Here is an 18433-nt window from a genome sequence, read left to right as displayed (position 1 = left end):
ACTGGGCAAGAAAAGCAGGAAATTTAGCGAGGGAAAGAAAGAGTGATAGGGGGATAATATAAAAGCCCTGGAAAAGAATGCTTCCCTTTCTACCGTGTGAAAATCCACACCTGTAAAACAGATATACTCTGGATGGATTTTCTCAGTTCAGAAGAATCCATCACTTTACTAAAACACGTTTTAAGTCTTCATCTCATGACTTCACGCTCACCATGGTTGAGCACTGCCTTTTGGACACACTCTCTGTTTACTCTACTGGAAGAGATTGAAAAGAAGAATCCATAGCATAGGGTCCCTTGGAGGTCTCTGTGCCTACCCATATTTGTGCTTCACTTCTGCCAAGTGGATATAATATGACAAGACTTAGAAACCCTAGGTAGACCAGAGAGTAAGAGTTTCTGTCAAGAATAAAGGTAGGAGAACCGTGGAATTATAGAGTTGGATAAGACCTTCAATCTCATAAAATCCCTCTGCTGAGAAAGCATTCCCTTCTTCAACATCCTGACAGAAGGCCTCTGCTGCAATCCCCCCAGTGGTAGGGACAACAGTGGGAGAACAACTCTACTGCGTCCCTAGTTCTGCAAACAGAAAAGCACAGCAATGGGGTGCTATGCCAATCCATAAGATGGCCATCTCTCTCGTATGTAGGGTTCACCCCTCCATGACTCAGCAGGGTTCCTTCTCTGAACCTTCCTTGTACCTTGTACCTTTTGCCTGCTCAGGCATTTAACCTTATTCTGCTTTCTATTATGGTTATTTTGGGGTTGTCTCATCCCCCTGCTGGGTCATAAACTCCTTGAAGGCTAGGACTTTTCCTTACCCAACTATTTCCACATACTCCACAATTTAGAACAGTGCCTTAAAAATGGCAGGTAACCAGTAGTTTTGTTTGCTTTTCAAAGTGTCTTATTTTTAAATTGAATTGCAGCTTAGTTCTGCAGGAAGACTATCTAGATTAGAAATTACTTGTCACCAGAGATTTAAATTTCCTTAATATTTCCTTAATATTTAATCCATAGAAAGTATGCCTGACACATAGTAGATAGGAAATAAGTGTGTTGAATGAATTTATGAGTGAATAAATCAAGGAATGACTGCTCCTGGAGAGTGCTCCCTTTTCCCCTGTGAAACTGAGGCAATATTGAAAGAATGCTTTATTCATTTGACCCTAACTCTCCTGTTTCAGTCTAGTATTGCTGATACAAAGGTGTCATCATCACTGGTAATCCAATACTGATGTAACCTGAACTTTTGCTCTACATAATCATGGATCTGGGTGATTTCCTAGAAGAGCACAGTCCCTGAACTAAACTGTTAAGTAAAGAAAATATAAGCTAGGCCTCTTCCATATTGTCAAGAGCAAGGGAGGCCCTTACCCTGCTATGTCCCTTCCATCTTGGCCTCTCACCCCCCCAAAGCACACCTACCAAGGCCTACCACAGAATTGTAGGCACCCCAAGCTTGCCTTTGTGCCTCCTCCCGATCCATTCACACACTCTAGGGGATCTGTCACCTAATCCAGTGGAACAAAGCTGTAATAGGGTCATCTGAGGCACTAGTAACCAGCCAGTGACCTTCAATGAACTTTGTTCATTCAAGAAGTGGTTATCACTAAGATACTCTACAAGTAACAGAGTTCCGGGATTACATTGGCTTAAACAACCTGGAAGTTTATTTCTCTCTCATGTAGAAGTCCCAAGATACATACTTCAGGGCTGCTAAACTATCTGCTGAATAGCAGCTCTGTCCCACAAATCCTCAAGTGATCTAGGCTCCTTCTAGCTTTCTACTTCACCATCCTTATATTGTGGCCCCCATCTATATGGCCCAAGATAACTGCTGGAGAATCTTGGAGCAACATTCCTGCCAGCAGGAAGATTTTTAAAAAGGAAGGATGCATGCTGGTTGTCTTTTAAGGAAGGATCCCAGAAGCTGTCATGTGACACTTTTACTTATTTTCCATTGTCTAGAATTTGAGCAAATGGCCACCCATAGCTGCAAGGGAGGCTAGGAAATACAGTCAGCTGAAAATTAGTGTTTCCATTATTATGGGAAGATGGAGAATGGATATTGGGCAATGAGTAGGAATCCCTGCCAGAAGGACTATCCTAGAGCACTTTAAATTATATCACTTAGGTGTTCACCTATGCTCTATAAAATCAAAGGTTGGTGTGCATCAGCCAGATCCAGATGCCAGTCCTGACAGTATCACTTGATGAGCTGTGTGATCTCTGAACCATTTCCTAAGTTATCAAAAACAGGAATAATACCTCCCTCTTAGGCTCCTGTAGAATGGTGTGAGATGACTGGGGATGCCCAGCATAATGCCTGGCACATAGTAGATGCTCAGCCAACATTTATTATTACTATTACTATTATTATCATTCTGCCTGAAGCTAAGACTGGCTCTGATCCAGGCTTTATACCAATTTGGGCATGAAAACATTAACAAAGCTCCTGGTGGCCATGTTTCTTGAACAATTTCACACCATAGCCATTAGCCAGATGCGTTAGCACAAATGAGTGGCTGCTCAAGAGAATGTGTTTATCCTTAGCTGCCCTTTCTTTTGTTGGTTGGTGTCTTTGTTGGATGGTGTCGAACAAGACAAAAGCAATTAATAAACTTCTTAGCACTGTAAGAGATGACAATTAGGATTAACAGAGCTCATTAAGAAGCCTAAAATGATGGAGGGGGATAGTGGGCTTTTCAGAATGCAAAAGGCATTCATTTTTCACTTCACTCTGTTTATCAAGACAGGCAAACCAATGCGGGAAGTCACTCTGGAAAAGGGTAAAGAAAAATATACCTCTTTTGGTACTGCCAACTGTGCCATATCAAGTAAATGGGTCAAGAGGTATACTTGGCTTTATTTTCCATTGTTTCATTCTGAAATCCTCTCAGATGATGCTCTAAGATGCAGTAAGCTCTTCTTATTGACTTCTGTCTAGGCATGAGGTTTCTTCTCAAGTTGAGAAGCACTGTAGTAGAATGATTTAGTGTTCAGGCAAACTTGAGTTTGAATTCTGGCTTGGCCACTTAATATGTCAGTGATCTTGACACAAATTAATAAACTTTCCTAAGGCTCAATATTTTCAACTGTAAGATGAGGATAAGAATGCTGTCCATCTCATAGGATTGTTGTAAGAATTAAATGAGAGAAAGTATGTATAAGTCAGATGTCCCCAGGTTTTCCAGTCTCCTTGGGTCACGCTTTTGTCCCATATCTACTTTAAATGGCTTATGACCCCTTTACACATTCCATGGGAAGTCTATGCCCTGCCCATAAGCTCTGAAGATTTGGCACACTATGCTTGTCCCAAGTTAGTCCACTTCACCGTTTGCTTCCCAATTACTTCCCACTCCCAGTTGTCACTCTTCACTCCTGAAACTGCAATCCTCTGTCAACTGCCCCTTTGCTCTAGCTCAGCTAAAAGGTGAATCAAAGGTAGGAAGAAGCCAGAGGCAGGAGAGTCATGAGTGTCTGGGATTTTGCAGGAGCAGCAGGAATGGGCAATAAGAGGAAGACCTGAGAGTTATGGTAAAGGAAGACTTGGTGCAATGTGTTGCCTGCCTGGATAAAGGGAAAAAGGAATAGAATGTAGTCAAAGATATTTGTAAGATTTTGAGTCTAGATAAGCAAGAGGATGATGGTGCAGATATGGGCGAGTCCAGAGGAGAATTTGACTTTGGTTGACTTTAATTATTAGCAAAGACACTGACTTTGGTTTTAGAGATACTGAATCACAATGCAGCATTCTAAGATAATTCCTATGGCTCATTAATAGTGCTGGTCCGAAGCTCAGACCATCCAGAGAGAGGGCATCCCAAAGAAACAGGTTTGAACATTTCCTTGTACAGGTGATAATGGAAGCATGGCCTTCCTCCACCCCAATATTAAAATTTTAAGTTATTTTTTAAATAAAAAGAAAGAAAAGAATATTGCAATTTTGGAGTCTCAAAAGGACTGAGCATTATCCAGTTACATCACAATGATATCCCAAAAATCTCATTCCTTTAGCCCAGCAACTGAGTTTCTATCCATTATTATTTTTGTAACTAAAATTTAGAATCATAGAATCATAACATATTGCAGTTGGAATACGCCTTAAAATGTTCCTGCTCCAACTGCCTCACTTACACATGGGGAAATTGACCTGCTAGAGAGTAAAGGTGACCTGTCCTTGCTGATTCAAGCTGAATAATGCTGCCAAGCATCTATAACCTACTAGTAAAATTTCTGTTCTTCCTTGCTTATTTTTTACCTGCAGTTCAGCTACCAAAGATATGTTTTTAGATATTCCAGCTGCATTAAAAATGTTCTTTCTAACTGAAGTACAAACATAGGTGAGGAGACGGGATGGAATAAGGAGCTGGAAGGCCTGGATTTTGATTCCTGGAGGTATCAGTTGTCTCTGGATCCACATCTTCCAATCCCACACAAGATGGAGAGCAGCGCCATCCCAGTATTTGGGGAGGCCCATCAGGACAAGAGCTGGTCTCTCTCTGTGGGGGCTGGAGAAGGGAAGCAGCTGAAGCAACACTATCAGTTTCCTTCCCCTTCAGAAGAGAACAATCGAGCTCCTCCCAGGGGAAGCCATTTGGATTTTGACAGTGTGGGGTCTGTCTTATGACGGGAATGGAGGATTACTGTAGAATGGGGGTGCTTAGTGGCCGTGATTCTGAAAACAGAATCAAAGATGGAAGGAAAGCCAAGAGGTCCTTAGGTCCAGTCCCCTGCCTCTATCTAAGCCTTCCAAGGCAGATGGTTGTCATCCCACATTTAAAGATCTCCAAGGCAGCTTCCCACAGAGCCCTGGGTCGGCATGTTTCCCCCTTACAATCAAGAAATTCTTCCCGATGTTTAAGTGGAAACACTATCAATGTAGCACGAGGCTGTTTACCCTTATCCAGTCCTCAGTGGAGATGAGAATGAGTACTCTGTGTAATAATAACCCTTCTTATACCTGGTGGTGGTGATTAAGTCTCCTCTTAGCCCTTTCTTTTGAGGGCTAAACCTTAACTCCATTTTCCACCTAGTTAATCTTTTTTTTTGCTCCTATATGGATCCTTTCCAGCTTCTCCAAATGAGTCTTAAAATAGGAGGATGAAATCTGAGTTCCCACTCTAATTAAAACCTCAGCAATGCCAAGTTTTGAGGAAAGATTACTCTCTAGGCTTTCATTTCATAATTCTCGACATATGCTTGCCTCATATTACAATCTTGTTGTAATACTTTCTTGCTCACTCGGGCCACGGTTATTTTACTGGAGTACTTGTCTCTGTGACTTGGAGCCCATTTTTGTTCATTTAAAACATCTTCCTGCTTTTAATGACCATCCCCCTTTCTAAATTGTTAAAGGTCGCTTTAAATTCTAATCCTACCTCCTAGTGTTTGAAGATCTTTTCCTGGCTTAGTGCAATCTGAAAAATATTCTGGTCTATTATTTTAGTCAATGAGAAAGGAATCTGAATTTACATCAATCCTATAAGGGTCTGAATATCACTCATTTCTCCCAATATCCTCAAGCATGGTTTGAGCATGAAAAGCAATACAGACAATCCCTCTCCATTCATTTATTCAACAAACGTCTTTTTGAGCAGCCATGATAGGCACTGGAGATACAGCAATAAGCAAATCACAGTTTCTCTACCCATTCAGTAATGTGTCTATACAATGTATGTTAAAAATGTACTCATTAAGCACTTACTCTCTGCAGACCTGTGGTGGGTGTTGGGGCCACAGCAGTGAACAGGACATACAGTATAAGGCTCTTGCCTTCATGGATCTCACATTCCAATGGGAGGTGGGAAAAGTACAAGTCAACCGATAAATAAACAGGACCATGTCCAACTTTGATAAATGTTGTGAAAGAAACAATGGAATGATAGATGGCAGGATGATGGCTATCTTAGGTGAGGCAGACAGGAGAGATCTCCCCAAGGAGGGGGTTCTGAAGATCTTATAGCTTAGCAGGGTTCTGCTATTCTGAGCCAATCCCCTTTAGCAAACCAACTTTCCTCATGGTTTCTTCTCCCAGACCTAGAACTAACTTTTGTTGGGATGTTACTGGCTGATGATGCACTGTTGCTTAGTTAATTATTTACATTTACAAAGGACTCTTTCATATTCTGTAATCAAAAGAAGTGATAAACGGAAGGAATTTCAGGATACAAGAGCCTTAGTTCCTCAGGAAGTCAATAGACATTCCAAGAAAACATGGGTCCAGTGGTCCATTAAGTCTAGGGATAGTGGACTTCAGTACCATCAAATAGATTTCTTCATTGCAGAACTTCCCACAATTTTGAATAGGCTGGTGAGCTTTAAGGTTCTCCAAAATGAGACAGTGTTTACAGCTACTTCCTAAGCTTTTTGCATGGAACTTCTTGAAGAACACTGTGTAGTGAAGGCTGGGCTGAAGAGAAATCTTGCACCCTTTGATGTCTTTTGACATTGATTTAGCATTTGGGATATGATTCTAAGTCACAAGCAGCCAGTGTGCAGGCCAGCCCTGGATATTTCTGAAAGGTATAATAGAAACAAGACTAGCTTGTCTCCCAGCTTAGACCTGTACTTTTCCGGTTTCCTCAGACCATGGAGCCTTTTGAGAATCTTTTGAGTGTCTGAGTTTCCTCTTTCCAGGAAAATCCACAAACATACATATGGCGCATCAGGCAGAGGGTTCACAGGTTTCCCACCCAAACTCAGCATGGACTGGAGGATTTCTAAGGACCTGTCCAGAGCTAAAGTTGTGATAAGTTTCTGCTCACAGTTCACGTTGACCTCTTGGTCCCTGTTTCTGATTAGCCTATGGGTTTCTTGTAACTGGGAGGAGTGTTCTACCTCCTCCCAAGCTTCCCTCAGCCCTGGGGGAGTGCTCAGTACATAAGGAGTGCTGGTAAGAATCCCGGTGCCTGCTGCAGCCTCCCCACAGCGTCCTGTGGTGGCTGCTGCCTGAGAAACAGCCAGGGAGGGTGGGGAGACCCCTCAACACAGAAGTACCAGCCAACGCTGGGTATACCCAGTTCGCTTCCCAATTAGTGAATGAGGTCATTTTCCCTCTGATCTTTTCCAGAAATAGATCAGTGAAGAAGGCGTGTGCTGAAATGACCTAGTGAGGCAACGGGAAGGAAGTGACTAGAAAGGGAATCATTAAAAACCCAACTTCTTCTTTAAAGGGAAATGGAAACAGGGACCTGGAGGGAGGTTATAATTGCCAAGCCAGCAGTGGCCCCTGCTTTCCTCTCTGTGCTCCCAATATGGATTTCCTGCCTGCGGGGCACCATTTGATTTAAAGCTGGGAGCCTCACACAGTCTCATGAGAAAGGCTCGGAAAAGAAATAGAACAACGTTTGCCCTCTTCCTGCCACTTCTGGATGGAAGCCGTTAGATTAATTAACCCTGTTTCCTCAACAGGATTGATCCTGATGCTTGCTTGAGAAATTTTGATTGTATGTAGCCTGACTGACAAATAAATTATGATTTTTCTTTTTGCAAAATTGAATGTCCTCAGGTTATATAACCACCTCGGTTCTATAGGCAATCATCAGTGGTGTATTTCCCTTTCGCTCTCCTTTGTCATGAGTTTTGAATGATCTATGAAAGGATGTTTTGATGATGTGGTCCTGAATATGCACCAAAAACCCACCCCACCTGTTGGCTTCTCTGCCTTGCCCTGGGAAGTCATAAAGGGTGAAGACATAGAAAAGGTAGATTTGGGTCCTCGGGAAGTCTGTTTTCTGAACTAAGTTTTACAATTGAGCAGATTGGCTTGAATACCCGCCTGACAATTTTGAAAGCCTAAAAATAAATTGAACCTGGTACTTAGAAAAGGCGGCTTTCAATATGAGAGGACGTCCCTGTGTTTCTAGATTTTCACTTGGCTGGGGAACTTGTTAAGGCTCTAATTTCCTTCCCTGTGACCTGGCTTGTTGTCTTCAGGTGCTAGCTGGATGTCAGAATGACACAGATCATGCAAATAAAAAATGCAGGGAAGGGAAAAAGGTCAACATGTGTTTCTCATTTCAGTTTAGTTTCTTACTTTGAAGGGTTATGATTTTTGTTTTCCTTTTTGCAATAAAACTGGTTCGGCTACTAGACTAACATATGGATACCTTTATTAGGCAATTATCAAAAGAGATATGAAGACTTTCTGGAATTTTTAAAGTGTAAGAGGGCTTTCCCAGGACTCCAGTCCTCGTTGGCCTTTTCCTCCTTGCTAGCGCTCTCTCCTTCACCATATGTTATGCGCGCATGTTGGAAGTCTAGAGCACGCAGAGGCATGAGCATCACCTGAGAACCGGTTGGAAGTGCTCTGAGGATGAGGCCCAGCAAAGTTGTTTTAACCAGTCCTCTTGGTGAAGTGCATCGTTGTGTAACCAACCACCTCATGGCGTGTTAGTCACGTTGGGCACTGGCTGCTTCCGGAACCCCCACAGATTTATGAACCTGAAATCAATCCTTTCATGGGGATCAGGAGGACAGGTATGTGGACGGAGAAGTTTTATCATTTGAAGTCAAAGGAACTTCCGAATTCATAAGTCACTTAAACTCTATTTCTCCTCTAAAAAAATGGGAATAATTCCATCAGCTTCATAGGGTTGTTGAAATGGCTGAAGAACAAAATGTGTGCGAAAGTCATTTGTGAACTGCCAGGCACTCCCTGCAGTCAGCTCTAGAGTTAGCTATATGGCTCAATCATGCCAAAGTGCATTACGAACGGCACACTCCTGGAGGGCAGGGGCAGATGTCGGGGGGTGGGCACAGGGACTGTGTCTCCTTTGCCCTCATCTGAATCCTGAACCCTGAGTCCAGGCACGCAACGGCCATTCACTGACTCTTTGCTGAATAATTCTAACTAACATTTGGTGTTTGCTCATTCATTCATCACAAGTACCCCGTGAATGGGTACTATTTGCATTTCCCTTTAAGGATGAGAACTGAGAGGTTAAGTAACTTACCCACAGTCACACAGTTAGAAACGGTGGAGCCAGCATCTGAACTCAGGTAAACTGGCTCTGGAGACTGTGCTCTAACCTCTTCACCACACAGCCTCACAATTAATTCGTTAATAGTGATGCTAAGGATGGTGATGTGAGGTGACATGTCACGAGTGCTTGCTCTGTGCCACTCACTGTTCCAAGCTCTTTATGTTCCTTAACTCACCACAACCTGGTAGAGGTAAATACTATTGTCATCCCCTTTAGCAAGAGAGGAATTAGAGACACAGAGACTGGTCCTGATGTTGGGTTTCTTCTTTCCAATATGAAAAAACTCTTCATGTTGCGCCTGTGTACTGTTTGTGCTCTCAACTTATCAATTCACTAATCAATGGCCATTTATGAAGTGCCTGGTAGGTGTCCAGTGCTGTGCTTCTTGACACAGAAACTTGAGACACAGCATCTGCCCTTAAGATGCTTCACATCAAGTTGGGGAGATGGGCCAGTCATCATAAAATGGAAAATAAAAGCTAATATATACTTAAGTCTAGTTATGATGCACAAAGTAATCATTTGACAACTTCAGAAAGGTTAGTGGGAATGAAACCCTCAGACAAGAGTTCTCATGGGGGCCTGAAGGAAACTTCTCTTGCTAGATTCAGGCTTCAGTTGCTCTGGACAATTGTCACTGAACTGTTGAGTTCAGCTTCTCTGCCCTACAGTTTCCTTGAAAGTTGTCACAGTAATCAGGGTTATAAAGAAGATAGTGACCTGTTAATACATTTTTGTCTATATTCACTTCTTATCCTCAGCACTAAGAGCAGTGTCTACAACATGATAGGTGCTCAATAAACATTTGTGATTGAATGAGGATAAGCAGAAGAATAATGTGGTGGAAGGAGGGCAAATGTAGTTGGCCAAATTTGGGGCTGGATGGAGAGGCAGATTGTCAGGAAACATCCTCCAGAAGAAGGTCGAGAAACAGCAGATTGGGCAGGAGCCTTGTATTCCAGGGGGGACCCGGGTTCAGAAGAAGCATGGGATCAGAGCCTTTGTTAGTTAGAACACAAATTCTCTCACTCCATACAGTGGGGTGTGGTGTAATCTTGGCTCCTTGAGTGCCCTCTCTCCCCACCCTGGAGAAGAAATCTCATAGGTACTTGGTGATTTTGAAAGTTGAGAACCAGGGTCTCTTGTCATCAATTTCATTTCCCCTGCTTTTTCTTCTACTTAGCAAACCTTCGTGTGCCAAGCCCAAGTCTTGATTTCTCCCCATGTTTCCTTCAAAGGCAAGTGCACTAGTAATTGAAAACAGAAAGTGGTTCTTTTATTCTAATTCATGGGATGCAGGTAAAATTCCTGTTTGTGCTCTACCTTGGCTGTCTCTTTTCTAATCCTTGGAGAAAATCTGGGTATAATTCTCTGCTTTGGTCTCTTGGTCTTCTCTTCTGGTCCTTATGCAAAATTGTGGGCTTTCATCAAAATAGGTCTGTCTGATAATACGCTTTGACTCAGTAATTCCATTCCTGAGAATTTTTCTTATAAATGATCTCAGAGGAGAAGAAAGTTACAAGCACAAAGACACTTATTGCTGCATTAGTTAAAATACTGATAAAACTGGAAATAGCCTAAACATTCAGTAACAGGAAAATGGTTAAAAAAATAAATGTTGGCAAATCTACTCAATAAAATATTCTGCAGCTTTAAAATTATAATTATGAAGATTTTGTAACAATATGGAAAATGTTTTCAATATAACGTTAAGTAGAAAAAAACAATACTACATTAGATTTAGGCTGTGACTGTAGCTATGTCAAAATGATGTGTGCATCTGGATGAGAACTAGAAAAAAATTAGAAAAATGAAGGTAATATGATTTGCTGGGATACCAAGATTATGGATATAATTTCTTTACTTCAATTTCTGCTAAAGTTGTTATAACTTTGTGCAGTTCAAGGCGTTTGGAAACAAGATGGTCTGGCTATGTGACAGAGCTGACTGCCCCTTCTGAAACTGGCAAGAATCACAGTGTACTGGGTGAGATGTGAGCATCTAATACCCAGACATGCCCTTCATGGCAGGATTGCACAGACTTCTCTCCCAAGGGCAAAAGCCATGCATGGCATTCCTGCTGGCACTCTCTGGAGTACCTAGTTTAAAACTCTGTCTACTGCATGTGCTCAAACCCTGAGGTTAGTGGGCTGACTTAGATGACCTCAACCATGTCCTTCATGAATATTAGCATTACATGCCTTTGAGAACCCAAGTAACAGTATCACCTTCAGATTTTTTCCTCTCCTGGGAATTCTCCCACTTTCAAGGTGTCCCCTGTTGAGGTGAACTGGCTTTGCAACTTACTAACTGTATGGTTTGGGTCAAGTTACTTAACCTTCCTAAACCTCAGTTTCCTCATATGTAAAATGGATATAGTAATAACATCTACTCCATGTAGTTGCTGTAGGATGTAAATGAAATAAGACATGAAAAGTAATATTTGCTATAGTAGCTTAATAAAAGCATTCAACAAAGGGAAGCTTTGGTAGTGTATTACTGCAAAAGTCCCCATTGTTCTAACTGTCAAAGAAAAAGGTTTAAATATAAAATGAACAGAAGAATGAAATGTCCCCTTTCCATCTCAGGAGAAACTTGCGTTTAATGGAAAACTTTCCAACCTCATTTGATGATATCTTTGGGTGTTATTGTAGCTCCTCCTCTCTCACTAGCTCATCAGTATCCCCCAGGTTTGAGTCTTCTTGAGCGTTCTTGCTGGATGGAGGTGTTGTCTGCACTACTGTGTTTAAATTGTGTTTTGGATGTTAACTAAGCATGTTCTGCATAGTAACTCTGACATTTGAATAAATGCATGATTTCAGGCCAGATAAAAAGCTAGGAGAAAGAGACACTGTGGGTGATGCCACAGATGACTATCCTAGAAGGGGCAGATGAGAAGGCTGGGAAGCCAAGAGCCACAGCCAAGGACAAGAAAGGAATTTGGTTTGAAAGAAGAGTATTAGGACATCAACAGCCTGGAAAGAGAGGTCCAGGGTGATTTGTGGCCTGTCGAGTACCAGGAAAAAAGATGTGGCAAAAGAAGGCACAGATATTCTGAAGAATGCAAGGAATTTACGACGGTTCATAGTCCGACTGCGGGAAATGCCTGCCGAGGGCAGATCTCAGTGCACTGTGAGAGTATTGGTCCATAAGAAGATATGAGAAGACTAGGACTTCACAAATGACATTTACCAAAATATGGTCTTGAACCAAAAGCAAAGGAGGAGAAGGGAGTGGAGTATAAGAAGTTGCTTGAGAAGAAAAATAAATAGAAAGTCTATAGAAGTAGATTAAAATGTTCCTAAAACAACAGCCCCTTTTTCCTATCATTCTTTTCTTTGAAAGTCATCAGCAATGACTTGAACTTACAGTTCAGAAATGAGGATGTGTGTAGCTCCTCCAGATTCTCTTACCAGAACCCCTACTACTCAGAGTCAAAAAGCTTCACTTCTCTCCTCCTATCCCTGTTCTACGGAAGCTGCTACAAGATCTTGAGGGTCATTTCTTCTCATCAACCTAAAGGTTTAGATATGCAGTTTTTACCCAAATATGTATCTAATTGACAAAGTGGAGACCATACCCATCAAGAGGTCAGTGGATTTTATATTCTCCTCTCTCATAGGTGTCAGAGTCCTGATACAGGGTTACAAGGAAGTAGGTACTTGCTGGAAGGCTAGGAAGAGAGAATGGAGGCTGACCTGTAAAAATACTGTACATCAAAAGAAAGCATTTAGCCCCTGAACTTGGGCCCTCACTTCCTGCTAGATAGGACAGAGCTGATTGTTCCTAAGTATTAGCATAAGCAATGCCTCCATGCAGCCGTCCCAAACCCAGATCTGAGCCAAAGAGAACAGACAGAAGGCAAGCGTTGAGGGAAATAAACTGTCCCATGAGCAGTTATCCTGGCCCAGCATCCCTGCACGAGGCGCCTCCCCAGCTGTGGGACACATTAGGCTTCACACCGCTTGCTCTTAATGAAGCCAACTAATTCTGCAACCATGGTTAGGTTTTGTGATAAATTGGAAAGTGACTTCTGGGGCAACTGTCTCTGGTTCTCAGAAAGGAAATTCATGGAAGTGAGTGATTGGCTTGAAGGCCAAGAGGTCATTGCTTCAGAGTGGGGTCCCAGAGCAGAGTGATGTGGTCATTCACCACATGTTTGAGTATGTGAGAAAAAATAAAAATAAAAGAGTTCAATTTCTCCAGCCAATATCACAAGCTGAAAATATTTTTCTTTGCTGAATTTAGTCAAATAAATAAGAGAATCAGAGAGTTTTCTTGATTGATAAAATATTTGCTAAAAAACATTTAATGAGGTTTAGAGACATAGACGTATGGGTCCCAAGTGAAATAAAGAAGAGAACAGGATTTAGCTTGGAGATAAGCTACAACTTAACCACACCTCTCTCTCTCTCCTTATTCATAGTTCACTTCTTCAATTCAGAAGAATAATATTTGGTAGGGAAGAGGGGGTAGGGAGGGCTGTCGGGAGGAGTGGGATGGCCAAAGGCTAACAGGCGTGGTGATTGCCAGAAGATTACTAAGAAACCTCTTCAGTTGACCTTGAGTTTGCTATAATGTCCAAAGATATACAAAATTCTAACATACAATAATTTGAGGAAAGCACTTAAAGTCTATTGGCCGTGTTTAAGAAACCAAATATTAAGGGAAAAGGGAGGAAAATTATAGCAGCAAAATTCCATAGAAAGAAAAGAAATAGAGGATGGTCTGATGAGTTCAGATTGTAGCTGAAAGTTCCTGAAATAATACAATCACTCTCTAAATGAAACACTCAGCCTCACTTCGCATACCTGAACTTTTGGTGAATAATACCACACCTTGCTTGAGAACTCCTGGTACAGATTTTAAATTTTTAATAATCTTAACGTTAGTTTATTTTACCACAAAACAGGTTGGTACTTGAAAAACCATGTTTATAATGGTCATCTTCTGATTTTGTCCTCTGGGCAGATGTCACCAATGATGACCTGTCTGGAAGCCCATTCATCTCATCAGAGATGAGACAACATGTAGCTGTGGCTGCAATTTTCCAGGGAAAATATGCATCTATCCCCAGTGAAAGAAACTGAATATCACACGGAGGCTTCATACACCATTGACAGACACCAAGGAAACTAGTGAAATAAAATGTTGGCCACGTGGAGCGCTAGGAAGTTCAGCATTCTGGTCAACCACATTAACAATCCTCCTAGGGCTTGTCACTTATTCACTCTTTGAAGATGTAGCTTTGTGAAGAGTAACAATTAAAAGCCATGAGCAGAGATTTCTAGAAAGACTCTTCTCACACTAATTCTCATTTCTAACTACCCACGCAAGGGAGAATCATCCCTCTTCCTCATGCCTCAAAGCCTTCAGGACCCTAGTTTTCAAGTCACACCTGAATTCTGCCTTGAGCTGGCTTCTGCAATCCCCATAGATGATCTTGTCCCTACCCTTTACTAAAATGCACGTCCATATTGGATATTTTCCCCATTTACCTCCATCAGACTCAAAACTGATCCCTGCTTTCCTTAAATTCAGCCTATAAATATTGTTTTCATCTAAAATTAAACATGACAATGAGGGAACTCCTGGTTCTCTCATCAAACTTCTCTTCATTGCTATATTTCCCTATTATTAAGGAGAAGCACGGATATCCGTATATACATTATTGATTAATAATGCTTAGAGTTATATTGTCAGAAGGAGTGGTTGATACTATCTAGGACTTTGGTTGTCTACATGAGAAAACTGAACCTCGAGAATTTGGGTGACTTGTGAGTTTGCACAAAGGATTTGGGGCTGGAATCCAATGTTGTTTTCAATGTAACATATGCCTTCTTTTTATTCCCTCTCTGCGTTTGGCACTGTGCTAGGTGCTATAGAAACACTCCCTGGGAACTTTCAATTCAAGAACAACACTGTTGGCACACCAGCGTGAAAGGGACATCACACACAACCCAACTGCCACTGAAGTGCACACCATGCAGTTATTTATATCATGTAAGACCCTAGCCACCTTCCCCCTCCCCCCCACCTCCTCCCCTCCCTGTGTTCAATCTGTCGCTGACTCTGGCTGTTCCTTCTCTGCGATAGTGCCAAGGGCTGTCTCTGCTGCTGTGGAGGCTGCCTTCCAACAGTTCACTCCCTGATGCAGGCCCAGATGCCTCTCCTTACGGGGCCTCCACCTCCCAACACTCTCCCTTCAGACATGCCAGACTGCCCTGGCAGCCATCACCGCTTCACCTGCCATCCTGACCGTGTCACACCCACCCCTGGGAAAATCTCCAGATGTGCTCTGAGCAAAACACAGAGGCCTGAGTAAGGAGACTGACAGGGAGCAGGGCCCCTGAGAACACAGGGCAGGTGCCAAGTTGCAAAGAAAAGAGAAATGATAGACTTTAGAGTGAAACTAAAAATAAAGAGAATGTGTTTTAATACCCCTTAGCTGATTCATCTTTCTGTGGCACCCGAAAGAGGGGCATTACTCTCTATTCATGAGTGCCTTATGTTTTGCCTACAAGGCCTCTCTTCCCACATCTGAAAGGGTAAACTAACAATAACAGTGTAAGTCTAGGAGATAATGCTGGTGGCATGGCTACAATCTCCAGGTTGGAGCCAGACTCACCTTACAATTTCCATCACAGTCTTTCTCAAAAAAATGAGATAACTAAGGTCCACATACGCGATTCCTCAACATAAACACCCTTCTTATTTTTTCTCTTGTCTGTTTTCATCTCACTCAGGCTTGGGTCCAAGATGGAGTAGTGATTAAGCGGGCCTGCTGACACTGTATACTTGATGGCTGGTTATTTTCAAAGTGTGGTTGGCAGGAGAGCGAACCCTAGTTTTCAGTTATTTCAGGGAAGGAATAAGACTCTTAATTCCTAGCCTACCATGAACTCTCATAGCATGAGCTTTGCCCTAAAGCTCATTAGTGAGTAAAATGAATGTCAATGGCTGTCAATAGCAGAAGAGTGGAAGATGTAGAGGGAGGGGAAAAGAAGCAAGGCATGAAGTAGAGAGAGAGGAGAGAAATACATACAGTGGTTGAAAGCAATTGGGAAACCACTTCTGACCATGTATGTTGCCCATACCCATCCCATGCCTTGCAGCATTGTTTTGAAGTAAGTGGATAGATACTATCAGTGAAAAACCAATTATTTTAGCTAGTGGGTTATTTGGGAGAAATCAAAGGTAACGAAAGGTCAAGATAAGCCCATATGACTTTGCCTTGTTTTACTTGATTGAAGGATCCATTTTCACAGAGGGTCTATTCTAGATTTAAACTATTCAAGACAGTCTATAAAACATAACATTTGGATATCCTTTCAGAGGAACAGTTACTCATTTATTTTAATGGAGAACAGTCCTTCTTTATCTAGAAAGGCCATCTTTTTCAACCAAACTTTGGAAAGGATGCATTTTTTAAGAGGAAGAAAGGAAGAGGATACCTGCCCAGCTATGTTAGCCAACTCCACTCCAAATAATAATGATTATAATAACTAACATTTATTTAGAGTTTATTGCATACCAGACATTGTGCTAAACACTTTATGTACATTCTCACTTAATCTTCACAGCAGTCCTGGAAGATACTCTTTTATATATGTCCATTTTACATAAGAGGATCTGACTCTTAGACGATCTGGTACCTTGCCCAAGGTGAACAGTGATTCCAAGTCTGTCTGACTCTAAAACCTGTGCTTTTAACCACTCCATATATTGCCTCCTTCACTGGTATGACAGATGTCACAGGCAGATCATACTCAAACCCTGTAATATGTTCTAAATAATTGAAACTATATAACTAGAAAATGGTAGCTAAGTTATATAGCAGGCACAACTGAAATAATTCAAACATAAAAATGACCTCTTGGCATTTGATTATCTTTTACCTTAGACGTTGATAAACCAAACTATTCCCTTAGGACAACATTTCTGTCCAGCAAAGCATTTCTCTTGCCAAAGTATAATTTTGTTGGCTACATCTATCTCCCCCAAGCCCTGGAATCAGACCTAAGCTAGTAAATTGTGCTGTCCTGGCAAGACGCTCGTCCTCCAGGGCATTGTATCAGGCTAAAGTAATACATCACACTGCTTCCCACTCTGTCAGCCCGTATCTCCAAAGAGTCCTAAAACAGTAATGTTTCTGCTCTGAATCTCTAGTTTTCTTGCCCCTAGGCCTTGTGCTTTAGCTCTCTGGCCTTGGAGACAGAAGCAGATGGAACAGCACTATTTTCACACCTGCCCTTGAGTTGAGGCTTCCAAAAGAAAGGAGGGTTTGAAGAAAGGGGCAGCTTTATAGAACTCTGCTTCATTCCTTTTAGACCCAGAGATTCACAAACATTGACTTGATTGGGTAACAGGAAGACTTTGGTCTTTTGGGCTGTGGGGATTTAGTAGCTGAGAAAGAGTTGCTGAGTAGTGGGGGTAGTGGCAGGTCAAATTGGGCCATGATTCCTAGAAAAGATGACCTCGTCCAATTGAGAAGTAGTGGGACCAGCAAACACTGGCAATTAAAAATTAACACAGGCCAAAGTGAAATCAATGCCTAAATTTGATAGGTTTTCAAGAAAAGTTTATGACATGCAGTTCATAGAAAAGAGGACATTTTCTCAGTGTTCACTTTTACAGATGCCAAAGGTCAATCCCACTTGGAAAGATCCTTCTGCAAAAAAGCAGAAATATACTGAGTCCACTAGCAACATATAAGGCAGGCAGTAGGTAAATATTTTAGAAAAACTTCAAAAACAATCCCAATTTCAAAATGTTTGATGATAGCTTTGATACTGGTGGTAAACCACTTCATTCCCTAGTATGTGTTTGAGCATGTGTGTGTACACACCCATGGTATTCTAAGTATGTAATGATGTGGCTAGTTTATAGTAGCGAAAGCTCCTTTCCAAATCTTTACTGAGCACATGACTATATATACCTTTATTATCTATATTATTATATATACTATATATTATTATAGTATATATACCTATATTATTTATATATATACCTTTATTATAAATAATTGCTTTAATTCAAGTGTGATTTTCACAGAACTCTTTTCAAAAGTATATTTTTCTTGACTCACTAAAAGGTTTTAAGTTAAATGCAAATCCTACAAATTCAGGAAATAACCATTCAATAGTATCAGTGCATTACATTTTGGATCTTGATAATGTCTTATCACAATTTTCCTTATATTCGTAATTCACAAAAGGTGTCCAGTTTTCCATATAAAGCCACGAAATGTGTATGAAAGATTGAGAAGTCATTCTCACTTTTCCACAAATGAAAATAACAATTAAAATGCTAAAATGGAGATGACTTTAAGATTACTCCTATTTTATCCAACTTTCCTACTAGTATCCCAGGCAAAATTATATCAACTGAATAAATTTTGATTAGATACAGAGGCCCATGGGGCAACGTTGCCCTAAGAAATTA

At 41.4% G+C, this 18433-nt stretch overlaps 1 protein-coding gene and 1 long non-coding RNA gene across 8 annotated transcripts in view; one reads left to right on the top strand and one right to left on the bottom strand.

The window, feature by feature from the left end:
- IGF1 (insulin like growth factor 1) overlaps positions 1 to 18433 on the top strand; it is a 69969-nt gene that overhangs the window by 29836 nt on the left and 21700 nt on the right. The gene's annotated exons all lie outside the window — the stretch shown is intronic.
- The window catches only part of LOC139080268 (uncharacterized), a 47596-nt gene that overhangs the window by 22491 nt on the left and 6672 nt on the right, over positions 1 to 18433 (bottom strand). Inside the window, exon 4 of one of the 2 annotated variants that reach the window (XR_011534618.1) lies at positions 16324 to 17660. The exons of the other annotated variant lie outside the window; for it this stretch is intronic. This is a non-coding gene — a long non-coding RNA (uncharacterized lncRNA). Of the gene's footprint in view, positions 1 to 16323; positions 17661 to 18433 lie in introns of those variants that run through there. 2 annotated transcript variants of the gene reach the window in all.

The sequence above is a fragment of the Equus przewalskii genome, chromosome 29, assembly GCF_037783145.1.
Source record: "Equus przewalskii isolate Varuska chromosome 29, EquPr2, whole genome shotgun sequence".
NCBI classification, from domain to species: domain Eukaryota; kingdom Metazoa; phylum Chordata; class Mammalia; order Perissodactyla; family Equidae; genus Equus; species Equus przewalskii.
The sequence above is the reverse complement of the archived record's forward strand: the minus strand, read 5'-3'. Positions and strand labels throughout refer to the sequence as shown.